Source organism: Coloeus monedula (genome assembly GCF_965178545.1).
Source record: "Coloeus monedula genome assembly, chromosome: 2".
Taxonomy (NCBI): Eukaryota; Metazoa; Chordata; class Aves; order Passeriformes; family Corvidae; genus Coloeus; species Coloeus monedula.
In genome coordinates this window covers 10,790,382-10,803,952 of record NC_138782.1, presented here as the reverse complement: position 1 = coordinate 10,803,952, position 13,571 = coordinate 10,790,382, and the positions used below count along the sequence as shown (strand labels likewise).

The window sequence follows — 13,571 nt, the reverse complement described above, 5'->3', positions numbered from 1 at the left end:
GGATCATTGAATTCCAGCTCCTGGCCCTGCACATGACATCCCAACAATCACACCATGTGCCTGAGAGTGTTTTCCACACGTTTCTTGAACTCTGCCAGGCTTGGTGCTGTGACCACTTCCCTGGGAAGCCTGTTCCAGTGCCAAAATACCCTCTGAGTGAGAAACCTTTTCCTAATACCCAATCTAAACCTCCCCCAATTCAGCTTCGGGCCATTTCCTCAACTCCTATCACTGGTCACCAGCAGAGATTTGTGCTGCCCCTCTTCTGCCCTCAGGGAGGATGTTGAAGACCCCACTGAGGTCTCAACCTGTCTCCTCTCTCCCCTCAGTCTCCTCTCCTCCAGGCTGATCAGATCAAGTGACCTCAGCTGCTCCTCACATGGCTTCCCCTCCAGACCCTTCACCATGCTCGTGGCCTCCTTTGGATGCTCTATAACAGATTCATGTCTTTTTTATGTTTGTGGTGCCCAAAACTGCCCCCAGCACTCAAGGCAAGGCCACCCCAGGGCAGAGCAGAGCGGGACAATCCCCTCCCTTGCCCGGCTGGCGATGCTGTGCCTGATGCCCCCCAGGACAGGGGTGGCCCTCCTGACTTCCAGGGCACTGCTGACCCATATCCAACTTGCCATGGACCAGGACCCCCAGGTCCCTTTCCATGGCACTGCTCCCCAGCCTCTCATTCCCCAGTCTGTACATCCAGGGCTGCACCATCCCAGGTGCAGAATCTGGCATTTGCCTTTCATAAATTTCATATGGTTGGTGATTGCCCTTCTCTCTAATTTGTCAAGGTCTTTCTGCAGGGCCTCTCTGGCCTCCAGGGAGTCAACAGCTCATCCCAATTTAGTGACATCAGCAAACTTACTTGGTATTCCTTTGAGTCCTGCACCCAAGGTGTTAAAAAAGATGTTGAAGAGCACTTGGCCAAGGATAGAGCCAACAGCAGAAATGAAAGCATCTGGCATTAATGAAATTAAACGATTTTGTAGGTTAAAAGACCATTTAAAATTCATTCTATGGAAAATTTAAAATCTTTAAATGTCTGATTTGATTGTGAATTAAAGAAAAAAGAAAAAGGAAAACCAAGCATGATAATTTCTCAGGACACTGACTATCTAGTTTCTGATCAGCAGTGTTGCCAGACACAGCAGAGAGGGAAGCAAACTGCCTGAATTTTGGAGACTTATCTAGCCTTTGATTATAGCAAGTTTCTTCCTCGCTCAGTGGGGAAGCCAGAAAAAGCTTGCACTGCCAGGAGCCATGTTGTACTGTATGTATTTTTGAAATGAAAAAGAAAAGAAGAAAAAGAACTGCACTATCCATACCAGCAGTACAACATCTTTCAGAAGATATTCTGCACCACACTACACAATATATGGTACAGCTTATATGTAACTAAAATTTACGTTCAGGAGCCATGTTGTAGTCTTCAAACTGAGAAATAAAACCTAATTTTTTTTTTTCTATAAATACTACATACTCAATTCTTTTGAGAATTATGAATGACTAAGTTTTACGGAGGGCATGGATGTAGACCATAGCAAGTTCTTCCTGCCGTCCTCAATTCCCAAACCAGGAGGAGAGTCTGAGCCTCCAGACCACGCAGGGTTTTGGGAGAGCCTTTCTGAATCCTCCTGACACACCACCTGAGACTTCTGGGAAGGCAGCGCCCTCTCCTGACAGTTCAGGACTCAGTAGCAGTGACTGATAAAGCCACTTGGCTGCACCCAGCAAGTCAAAGCTCAGCCTCGGAGATACCAAGACCAGGCCATCTCGACTTAAAACCTCTATTGCACGGCGCAGAAGGGCTTCCCGTTGAGATGGCTATATCAAAATTGGAACTTCTTTTTGCCATGCTTTAAGAAAACAAATGGGTTGAAAGTATATGCTTTAAAAACACCTGACCATTTATTTGAAAACAGGTAGAACACCATGCTAGAATCATCTCCAAATAAGAGACAGTGTTTACAATCCACGCAGTTCTGTAAAGGGAACTTTCATATGTTAAAAATACAACCTTGAAATTAGTGTTGTAACCCATGAATTCCATTTCACAGAGCTAATACATGATATGGCTAATGCTATTATGAAGAGTCAGTCTGCCTTCATAAGCAAATGTAATCTCCTTCAACCAGCGAAGCTTATGCAGGAATGACTGAAGAAATCCCACACATCTTGTCAATCATTCACACTATGCTTAAGTGAATATTACCTTCATTTTTTTAAATGTGAAACACTTACCTCTCATCTGATCTTGCATTCAAGCTAAATGAATTTTATGGACTCACAACTGCATGCTGATTAACGCTTCTGGTCCTGTAAACTTCTGAATGCCACCAAGAAAGAGAAGGAAATTTTTACCGTGTCAGACTGGCAGGGACTATTTGGGGGAATTCTCTGCCTTTCTTTGTAGCTTAGGATATGAGTCACTTCTTCAAATCATCTGGAAATTTTACTTAACAAATTTTCTTCTAATCTAGAACCTGATTACTGACACTGTTTATCTTTCTGGATCTTTTTCTGAGGTAAATAACTGTGCTGTGACTTTGGGCTTTTGCACAAGAAGGGCTTTACTATTTTGTTTTTCTTTAGGGTGCTAGTGTTGCAAAACGTGGAACTTGTAAAATTTTCTTAAGAAAGGATGTTCTTTAATGTTTGGTCTTTGTATACTTTCAAGCCTAATCAGCAAGAAGGGAGATTTAATCTGTTAAACAGAGAGCAGCTAACAAGCTCTAAGTGATGTCCAGGTGTTACAAAAACAAATTACTTGTGAGTAGAATTGCCTTCTTAAGGTTTAGGGGTGGATATGCTTCAGTGACCTCAGACCCAGCAGGAGGTTAACCAGGCTTGGGAAGAAGGATGTACCACTGATGGTGAACACAGAGAATGCAGAATTTATGGGCCCCAAGGACATTCAGCAGAAGTCCCAAGATAAGGCAGAGGCTAATAAAGACCGCCCAGTGACTGTGCTGAGTCAGCTCTGCCTGGGTAAAAGGTAATTCTGGCAGGGGCAGATCACAACCTCCAGCTGAGAACCCACCTCAGACCAAGAGAAAGCCTGAGCATGCAGACTAACAGCGAGAGAAGAGAGAGAACCATTAGGCAATAGTAGAATACTAATTAGTAAGAGAACTACGTAACTTGTAGCCAATGAGCACGAATTCCTTTGTTTGCTGAAATGTATAAATAGTAAAAAGTTTTGGTAGTTGGTGTTCTTGATTGGTGGAATACCACAGAGGACTCAGGCTTGTGCAACTCTGAAATAAATAATCAATGTTTCTCTTGAATGTGTAATTATTGGCTTGTTGCACTGGGTAAAGAATCTGATTTTTTCAGACAACACTGGGGCTCATGTTGCTGTTTGGGTAGTTTACAGTCAGCATTTTTATTTTCATGTGTCATTCAAATGATTGATGAGGCAGATGTAAAAGAGAAGGTAATTATTATTTCATCTTCTCCAGTTGTATTATTTACAACAGGATGATTAACAGTCATAGCCAATGACCACCAATTAAACACAGCTGGAATGGAAAATGATTCCTCATGGAGTAGCACCACACAGAAAGGGATACTTTGGGCCTCTGGAATTTAATGACTACTGCCAGATATGGGGGGGGCGGGGGGAAGATCGCGTTTCTCTGTTGCTTTATAACGAAGTGTTTCACTGCTTTTACAGGATCTTCCTTGGACCCTTACGATTTGTAAATCACATTGTTGTACACTGGGTGAAGGTCAAAGAGCACTGAGTGCCAAATTACCCTATTCCCTGTTCCCTCAGGCTTCTCCTTCTGTCCTGCCGGGTCAGCACAAGCTACACTCTGCGTTTCTGACACTGAGCTGAAAAAAGGGAACAGCCACCAGGAGGCGAAGTAACAGAGCCTCATTAATAGTCACACAGCCTCATTAACAGTCATCTATTATTACCTTCAGCTATTGTAACAGGATTCAGAACGTCACAGAAACACTGCACTAACAATATAATTCCCCCTGCTTCACAAAAAGCTTCTACTGCTGATTAAATTAGCCGATTAATTATAATTACCCTTAAATGCATTTGAGGCATTTTTATTCCACAAACCTATCTGAAACTTGAAAAGTTCTATGAATGGCCTCGTTTTAATGGCCTCAGCCAAACTACTGTGTGCTTAAACATACGGTGTGCATGTATATACAGCCTGTGGAGGAACAAAGGTTCTGGGGTGACCTTATCCCTCTCTACAGCTCCCTGACAGGAGGCTGTAGCCAAGTGGGGTCGGCCTCTTCTCCCAGGCAACCAGTGACAGGACAAGAGGCCATAGTCTTAAGCAAGAGAAGGTTTAGGTCAGACATTAGGTGGAATTTCTTCACAGGAAGGGTTATTAGACATTGGAATGGGCTGCCCAGGAGGTGGTGGAGTCACCGCCCCTGGAGGTGTTTAAGGAAAGACCGGCCGTGGCGCTCAGTGCCGCGGTCTGACTGACACCGCGGGGTTGGGTCACGGGTTGGACTCGATGACCTCTGAGGCCTTTCCCAACCTAATTCATTCTGTGATTCTGTAACAGAGCTCTGATGTTACACTTCGCTCGCCATTTTATTAATGCAATTTGCCACCGCGTTGTGACCGCTGTACGGACTTCAGCTAACCACGGCCACAGCATGAGCGGCAGGCTTTGCACGTTACTTAAGGGCTGTTCTTTTAAACGTTATTCTTTAAAATGTTAACACAGGCTTTCTTGGGGTTGGAACTAGCTGACACTTAGGGCCCTTTCCAACCCCAAGCCACTCTAGGAGCCGTGTCCCGCAGCACAGCAGCCCACAGGACCGCTCCGTTCCTTCGCAGGGCTGTTTACGGCGCGGCGCGGGCCGGACGTGACGCGGGCGGGGGCGGCGGCGCGGTGCGTGCCGGGAGCGCGGTGGGCGGCGGCGGGCGGGAGGCGGCGGCCGGAGGGGGCCGGGCCGCAGCGACGCGGTTCCTGTCGCCCACAGGGGCTCCCCTCCATGGCGCTTGCCGCGGGAGGCCGCAGATAACCGGCCGCGGCCCCTCTCCCCTTCCTCCCCTCCTTCCCTCCCCCTCCCCGCCCGCCGCCATGCCCGCCCGGGCCCCGCCGCCCCCCGCGCAGCCCGCAGGTAAGACACGGCGGGGGACGACTCGTTCCCGCCGGGCCTGGCCGCGGAAGGGCGCCGGGGACCCCTCGGCGCTGCCCCCGGGGGGCGGTGGCGGCCGGGGCCTGTCGGGGCAGCGCCGTCCTTCCCCTTGGCCCGCGGGGGAGGGCGGCGGGGCCGGGCTCGGCCGGGCGGGGCAGGGCAGGGGTGAAGCCCCGCGGCTCTCCCGGCTCGTCCCGCCGCGGCTGGAGCGGGGGTTCGGCTTCGTCCTGCGGCGGGGCCCGGCAGCTCCGGGCGAGGGGCCCGGCGTCTTCTTGGGGTTCAGCGGCGCCGCAGCTGGGAGAGGGAGAGGGCTCAAGGATGTGGTGCGAGAAGTTAAGCTGTCCTGTGTGTTTGGCTTTTCTTGACAAGCTTTCTCTTCCGAGGGGCGTAAAGCGTATCGGTTGCTAAATGCATCTGGAGATGACAGGCTGAACAGAGTTACGATAATTTAAGTATGATTTTTTTTCTTTTGTAAAAGAAGTACTGTCATTCTAAAATGGGGCAAAATTGCTGAAGTGCTTATTAGGTCCTGACACTTCAGTTTGCTATGAAAAGTGTCTACGTGATGAACCAAAATATAATTTTTTCTTTAGAGAAGACAGTGCCTTAAAACCAACGATTAAACCCTGGGATTCCTTCAAAGTGTCACTAAATTGGCCTCTTAATGGTGACAGCCCCTTCCTTCCAGCTTCAGCACAGAAATGGAAACCTTCAGCGGCTTAATGCTCCTTAAGCAAACATCTGTTCATAAATGACTGGAGTGAGTAGAGAAACATTGGTGACAGGAGCTGCACTGCGTTGGTTTTACGAGTTTTGTTTCCATGCATGGTTTAGAGCCCAACATGCTTCATTAGAACTCTTTTTTCAGCTGTTGAGTCCATGGCAAAGTGAGTGATGGATGCTGCTTTTTAACTGGATTGGTCCTTGGAGATTGAACAAAATTAAAAGTATTTCCTCCTTGTTTTATTCTCTGGACATATGAACTAGACTTGGAAAGCCAATTAGCCTACTTTAAAAATAAAAATGTTCTGTTGCATTGTCAGCAAAGGCAGCGGTTTGCTCATGCAATGCACAGGTAGCAGTTTCTCCTCCTGAAATTGGAGCCATATCTGGAGGAATATAATATTAATTGTGAGAGCCTGGGGAAGAGTTTGAGTACCTGTGACTACTGAGGGCTTGTTTTGGTTTTTTTTAAACAGCCATGTCAGTGAGAATAAATAGCATGAATGTGAGAATGAGACTTGCTAGTGTAGCTCTGGTGTTTTCATTCCGAATGATATTTGCCTGAAGTACACTTCGTATAACCTTTTAAGGTCATGTGAAAGTATGACCTCTTGTTTTTACTTCCTTAATTTGTTTATAAGTAAGCAATTGAAGGATCACAGCCTCAGGGTTTTTTTTTTTTAATGTACTTTACTTTTGCTCAGATCATGGTTTTGTTTAGTAAAGGATTTAATAGACTATAAAATTTGGAGTTACAGTGAATCGTATTGTGTAACATATTTCTGGTGGTGAAGGCTCTGTGTGATCTCTATACTTCTACTTAAAAATTCCACTTTCTAAGCTAACAGAAGCCTTTTAAGACCTTAATTGCACAAAATCTTTTAATATTCTAAAACTTTCGATACTTTGAAAAGAGTTGTCTTTCACAGTGGAAATAATAGAGAAGCTTAGATGGACCTCAGTCAACTCTGCCTTTTCCTCTTGAAATATTCATCGAGCTGTCCTTGCAGATCTGTGGTGGTATCAGTTGGAAACCCAGCGGTGAAGAAACTGATGCTCGATCGAGTTGTTTTCACTACTCTCAGCAGCATAATCTTCTTGCAGATACCATTATCTTTCTCGACAGAATGTTCATTCCTTTCTGTGCTATTGTGCTGTTTGACAACTTAAACTGCTTCTTTGTGAACATTTCAGTGCAATGACATGCTAGCCTTTTCATGGGGATTCAAAATACTTATAATTTTTCTGGATAGAGAAGTGTCTTAGATCCTACTCATTCCTAGGTGTTAGAAATGTTGTCTGTTAGACTTTCTCCTTTGTGCAAAAAAATCACACTGAGTAAGCTGCTGCTATTGCACACACACACACCAAAAAAAAGCCTTGAGATGTGCCTTGTTTGAAAACTGACAGTCTCATTTTCAGTAGACTTTCATTCATGCTAATGTCTTTAGCAATTAAAGTTTTCAGTTGCAAGGAATATTTCTGTATTGGTGCCACTCGCATGGTGGTCTAAGAAATCTGCTTCTCTAAAGCAAGTAATTTGGATTTTTCAAATCAGAGAGTCCTGTGTTGGGAGAACCACAGGGAAGGGCAAATCCTCTCTTTGCTTTGGTATGTTTGGAAGCAGGGTGAAGGAAGTGTGAAACCTCAAGTTCATATGTCTATCGAAAAGTGATGGAAAATAGATTTTATTGTTTGGAGTATTAGGTGTCCCTCCTGTATTGTGTTTTTAATATGAGGTAATGTCTGTAGGTGGGATAAATGATGAGTAATGTAAGCCTGCTCACTGAAAAACAAGCAGTAAGTACGTTTGCAGTAACGGAAAGAAGAGCCATGGCTGTTTTCCTTGTGCAGCTGTATTTTCTCTGCCAGGCTGTGAGAGAACCTGTCACAGAAGAGTGCACCCCTGGGCAGTTCTAATCTACTTTTTGCTGTAACCTGTGTGAAGTTGGAAGGGTTTATATGCAATGGAGAGCATACTGCTCTGTGAGGAAGTCTCTGAGAACAGTTGACCCTGGGTAATCTAGTTCTAATACTTCCTAATCTAGCATCTTTTTGTCCTAATTTAGAACACATTCCCAGCTATCATGTTTGAGGGTAACATCCAGAAATAGATTTCTCACTGAGTTGAACACTGTTTTAAAAGGAATTTAAGAAATCATAAGAATGAAAACATCCCAGTGATGTGTTACTTACGACATCTGTCTTTACGCATTGTGTGGCTGTGTGCTGTATGTTGAACACAAATACTGCATTCCACGGAGTCAGATTGTAACCTGATGGACTGTCCCAGCCAGTTGTGTCTGCCCATATGAATTTAAGATGTGCTTGTTCTTACAACATTCTCCCCACTATCTGTTTACAGATTTAGGTACAGGCAGTGGCTTCATCTGCAGCTGTTAAAGCACATCAGTAGATTTTGAGTTGAAACACTTTTTTGCTTATAGTAACTTTGAGGATAACCTGGTCTTTTAGGTTTGGGAAGCAATGCTATTCTTGTTTAAAAAGTTTAATGAACCAAAAGAACATTTAGATTCGTATTTTCCAAAAGCTCCTCTGACTCCACAACTAAGCCAAAATGAAATAGGGAGATGTGAAGAAGCACAACTACTGAAAATACATTTGCTTCTTTTAACAACATATAAAATGAAAATGCTTATATCCAAGGTCTGTTTAAATGTCACATTTGTGCCACCTAACTTGGTCTTTCTGTGTTGTCAGTGATGAGAGGAAGAGCAGCACCATCAAAGAGGTTTGAATATTGCATAGACTGGATTGTCTGCGGGTGCCTGGTGTTTAATGCCAGCGTGAGGAGCACAGGAGAACAGGAGGAATGAGCTGCCTGAGACTAGTGCCAGATTCCTGGTGACAGTCTCCTGAGTTCAGTTACTTTAATTCATTGTACATACAACACTTTGTAATTGAAGGTGCCCAGCAAATTCAGTGTTTGAAATCACAGTAATGTACGTTGGTATTGATTAATTCCAATGTTGGGTAGTGAGGAATAAGGCTTAGATATGTTTGCCTTACTGGAACTGGAGAGCATTGTTTTCCTCAACTCGTATATGTCCAAGAAAAAGTGCTCTGAAACTCCTGCTTTGGGTAATGGACCTTCTGGCTGTAACAGCATTAAGTTCAAAATCGAAAACATTGATTTCTTGGAGGCTTTATGAAGTAAACATTTTCTTGCTGTATTTTGTTTGCTGGTAACTATTTCCAAAAATAAAAGTAAGCTTATTAAACCAATTTAAGAACATATTGACTTCAGCCTGGACAGAGACTTTCTCTCTAGAGTGGATTTGGGTTGTAGAAATGCTGTTCTAACACACAGGCTCTCCTCATTTACAACCACCATTCTAGAAATAGGTTCCCAGGTGCAGAAGGACTGGGAATCTGCTTTCCATTGTTCATAAGCCAAAGAAAAGGCAAAGGAATAATGGAAGAGGACAGCTTTTCCTATTGGAAGCCAACATGGTGCTGTAATAAAAACTCTAAATCTGGCCCTTACTGTGGTATTTTTGGCATCTGCTTGAGGAATTCCCTTGCAGTAAGAGTTAAATGTTCTTGGAAAGATCAAATGCTAGCAGCAGATGACTTGAATCCATCTCCTTGCCATTGCAAGGCTTTTACTGTAGGGTATCTCAGCAACGTTGTAATTTCTGTCACGGAGATCTTGATTGTGCCATTTCTGATTATTGTGTTTTCTGTGTGCTTTAAGGAGATGGTTTGCTTAACTCAGCTTTTCTTCAGAATAGTCCACAGCTGAGAGGTTATTCATTGCTTTGCTTCCTCTAAAGTTAAAGGAAACATTCTGCTCTACAAGGGGTTTCTTTTGAATTTACATGCCTCAAGTATTTCTTTAGAGATATTCTTTGTGGCCTCCTGATTTTTTAGGTCTTATGTAAGAGCCAAACAGGCTGTTTCAAGTTTTGCCTTAGAAGATACACAGAGAAGGAACTATTTATACCTGCTTTTGTGCAGCGTAATTACATTGTTCTCTTTGCTGCCTAGTCTTTGTTAGACTGTTGCTATTACTGCACAAAAGGTAGTGAACAAGGATGTGGTCTGTGTATGAGGAAAGCACATATTGTTCCCTGTTTACTGCAAACAAATAATAAGATACCTTGGTTTTGTTGTAAATGTTTTGAAAACCTAGTTAGTGATCATAAAAGAAGGGGATGCATTTTCCCTTTCCAGTTCCTTGCCTATCAAAACTTAACTACTACTCTTACTTTTTCTAGCATTTCTGATTTCTGTTTTCTCTCTTCTTTTAATGTTTTAAGTTAACTTGAATTGCTTGTGACTTGAGAAAAAAGGTTTGAACCTTGAATCTTAATAAATTAATGAGCATGTTTTTTCTTTAGAGTACAATGTCAATATGTACTTGTGAGTGTATTGGTGAACTGCATTTATAGTATGACTTTAACAGTGGTCTTTTGTTTGTGGTACTGAAACTTGTTTGAGAAATTCCTTGATAATGAACATTAGAATGTGAATATAAAGAAACATGTGGATGCAAGATCTAGCATTTCCAGTTTAAAAAAAACCCAACGAGCAAATAGGTAGAAGACAGAAATGCAGAAAATGGCATCTGTGAGAGGATACAATTCTTTTTTTTCTTCTAGAAAACATCGGTACAACTGCATGCCATGAGCGATTGATGGAAATCTGTCTTCAGTCTAATATTGAATTGTTGAGATCTGCAGAAGTTACTGGCGTTTGTCAACATAAATCTGTGTTTGTGACTAAAAGCAATCCACTAAACATGAATACTTTAACTGTGTCAGATTCTTCACCTCAAGGTGTAAGGTCTGATGCCAGACACCTGGGTTGTTGCTTATTACAAATCACGTTTAGAAGTTAAGCATGTTATGCTCTGTTACACAAGTAAAAACTGTCATAAATTCCTTCAAATCACAGTCCTTATTATATAGTGTGCTGAAAAGTGGGTGATTTCTTTTTGTTTAAGAAATACGTGTTTAAAGAATGTGTGAGTGAACAGAGCATGTATATAAAAAGCTTTATACTTTTAGATTTGGTAGCAAATTCCCTCAAAAATAAGATGATAAATAATCCATATTACTAGTCATAGAACTTGTTCAAATTCTACTTTGGGTTAAATCACATTGTAAACATCACTTGAAATACCAGGTTTACAAAATAATGTAGCTGAATGTCTTGACCGAGAATATGTCTGAGTTGGGTAAAAGGACTACAAAAGATGAAGCCACGGTTCCTGCTCTATTTGAGATGCCAGACAAAGCAGGGATTAACTAAATGAAATAAGGAACAAAGCAGTTGCTCTGTCAGACCTGTGGGTTTTCACCACAGGTTTCAATGGACAATAACTAATTTGGTTTATAGTTGGCAGATAGAACACTTTTGGAAGTCATGAAAGGGGACCATAATGAAATTCTTTCTGAAGAAAACTACATTAAGACTATAAAATTCCCATGCTGTTTTATGTTGTGAGGAGAATTGGGATTATGCCCAGTTTAAAAATTAATCACTAATTAGTCAAGAGGAGGGGGAATACTAGTATGACTTTTTTCCTTTTCTTAGGGTTTGAGTATGTTTGAGTTCTGTAAACAACAATTAAATTGTGTCAACGTAACCTTACGCTCATTTTTAATGCAGATTCATACCTTTTGGAGCTCTTCATCTTTGGCTTTTAAAATACAGCAGTAACATAACTGGAAATACCTGACATTGAACAAATAATTATACAAGAAATCCATACAACTGGTTATGCAGTGGGTTCTTATGGGTTAAACTGATTAAACACATAGTAGACTATCAAACCAGTGATCAAATTTTTAAATGCACAGTTAATGTTCCTTGCAGATCCTGTTTTGGCAACTGTTATTGAAACCTATCTGGAGCATTGTGCTGCTGGACTGCTGCTGTGTAAATGATCCCTGTGATGTTTTAAAAGTGCTTTGAAATGAAAAATTGAAGGAAGTTTCTTCTGCTCTATGTCAGAAATTGCAGGAGAGAAAATTTTTAAATGGTCAGACATCTTCCTACATGTTCAGTTGGGCTTTGGCAGTTTGTTTCAGCTCCCATGCAGTTATCTTTTTCCTGTGCTTATCCCTATTATTCTTGTTCTTTGTCTCCCCTTTTTTTGTGTTAACTGGAAAGAAAAGGAGTCTTGTGGGTAAATTTCCTGGGATTGTGATGCGTGCTCCTCTCACATTATTCAGTTTGTTTTCTGAAACTGCGTATTTGGGTTATTTTAGATCATCCTTGCCTCTAAGGATGTTCTCAACTCTGTTATGATTTATTTTTGTCTGAGGTTAAAATGCTCATACAGTAACTGCCCAACATGATGGATAGTATATGGAGGTATGGCCAGCGTAGGTTTAGAATTAATTTTTTTTGGCATTTCTTGCTGAAATGAGAGCCATTGATGTAAGGTGGTGTAGTTACTAATACAGAGCTGAATGGGATATTTCAAAGAACTCAGGTGAAAACCATCTTTTACAAACTGATAAATCTGAAAATACTTAAAACACATGGTTTTTGGTGAACCATACAGACAATTTTTTCTTTTAATGGGTAAGTTCAGAAGTTTAGAGCAAGTGGAGCTCTTCTCTCAAATACCTTGTTAAGCAGCTGGTGCTGAGTAAGCCTATGTGGGAGCTTGTTGACAACTTAGGCATTATTCTAAACAAAATTCCTTTGCAGTTCTCTTCAGTTTGTGTGTTATGTTACAAATTACTTGAATATTTCATCTGATAAGCATGATGTACTTTTGTACCTGCAAACTACCCTTCTGAAAAGAAACTGTAGGTATGTTAGTCACCTCAAAGATGCCAGAGTTTCCTGGCAAATATCCAGAGTTGTTTGGCTGAAATGCTCAGTATGTTGTGCTTTAGAAGAACTGCAGAGCTTCATTTGTTGCTGTTTTGCCCTTTGTGTGCTGCTCTTAAGGTGCTTGTGCAAAGTTGTTTGCAAAAGGCACTGGACATGAGGATCATGTTTTATCTGTGTTTCATAACTAGTATTGTAAAGTCTGCACTTACTGTGGTGGTTAGAAGTTCAAATATTTGCTAATATATATAGGTTGTTTTCACCCTTTTTCTGTAGATAAGGCTTAATGCTGTTACAGGTCATTCATGACAATTGCCAAGTGAAATGGAGAGAGCTTGGTCTAACCCCTTCTTTTAAAGATTTTAAGGTATGAAGTAGTCCAATGATCTGTACATCTGTGAATCTATACATACTAGTAGTTATTGTTTCATTAATTGAACACAACATTGAAAAAGTCAAGATCTTTCTTTAGGAAAGAAAGTTTTCCATCCTTACCTGACTTCTTCCTGTAATGGTTTGCAATGTTAAGGCAGAGTCTTTAATCTGTTTCTATCTAGGCCATGGGAATACTTTCTGCTTTTTTCTTTTCCCCCTGTGATTTAGTGATGTATGTTTAAATATTTTATGAATGGTTGTGCTCAGCTCTCCTTTTGAGAATAAGTTTTGATGAAGTTTGTTTGGCTCTAGGCTTTACTGGTGGCATCATGATGGCATTTCTCAACTGGTTCCTAAGACAGAAGCAGGCTGGTGGCAGCAGCTGAGGAGGCAGTGTTGGCTTGTGGGTAGGAAATCCAGAGGACAGAGCAACCAAACAGAAACCCATGGGCTGGTAGAAAGAGACTTAAAGAGTAGTGCAGCAGATCATAGCTAGTGGTTTTTAACAGCAGTTCCTTCCTCCACTGCTTCACAATTTC

The 13,571-nt window shown here is 42.0% G+C and overlaps 1 protein-coding gene across 5 annotated transcripts in view; it reads left to right on the top strand.

Moving 5' to 3' along the window:
• Positions 1-4,918: 4,918 nt before the first annotated feature.
• AFTPH (aftiphilin) overlaps positions 4,919-13,571 on the top strand; it is a 41,992-nt gene continuing 33,339 nt past the window's right edge. For all 5 annotated transcript variants that reach the window (XR_014226248.1, XM_082277012.1, XM_082277011.1 and 2 more), the window contains exon 1: positions 4,919-5,103. The gene's annotated coding sequence lies outside the window, so the exon portion shown is untranslated. The remainder of the gene's footprint in view (positions 5,104-13,571) is intronic.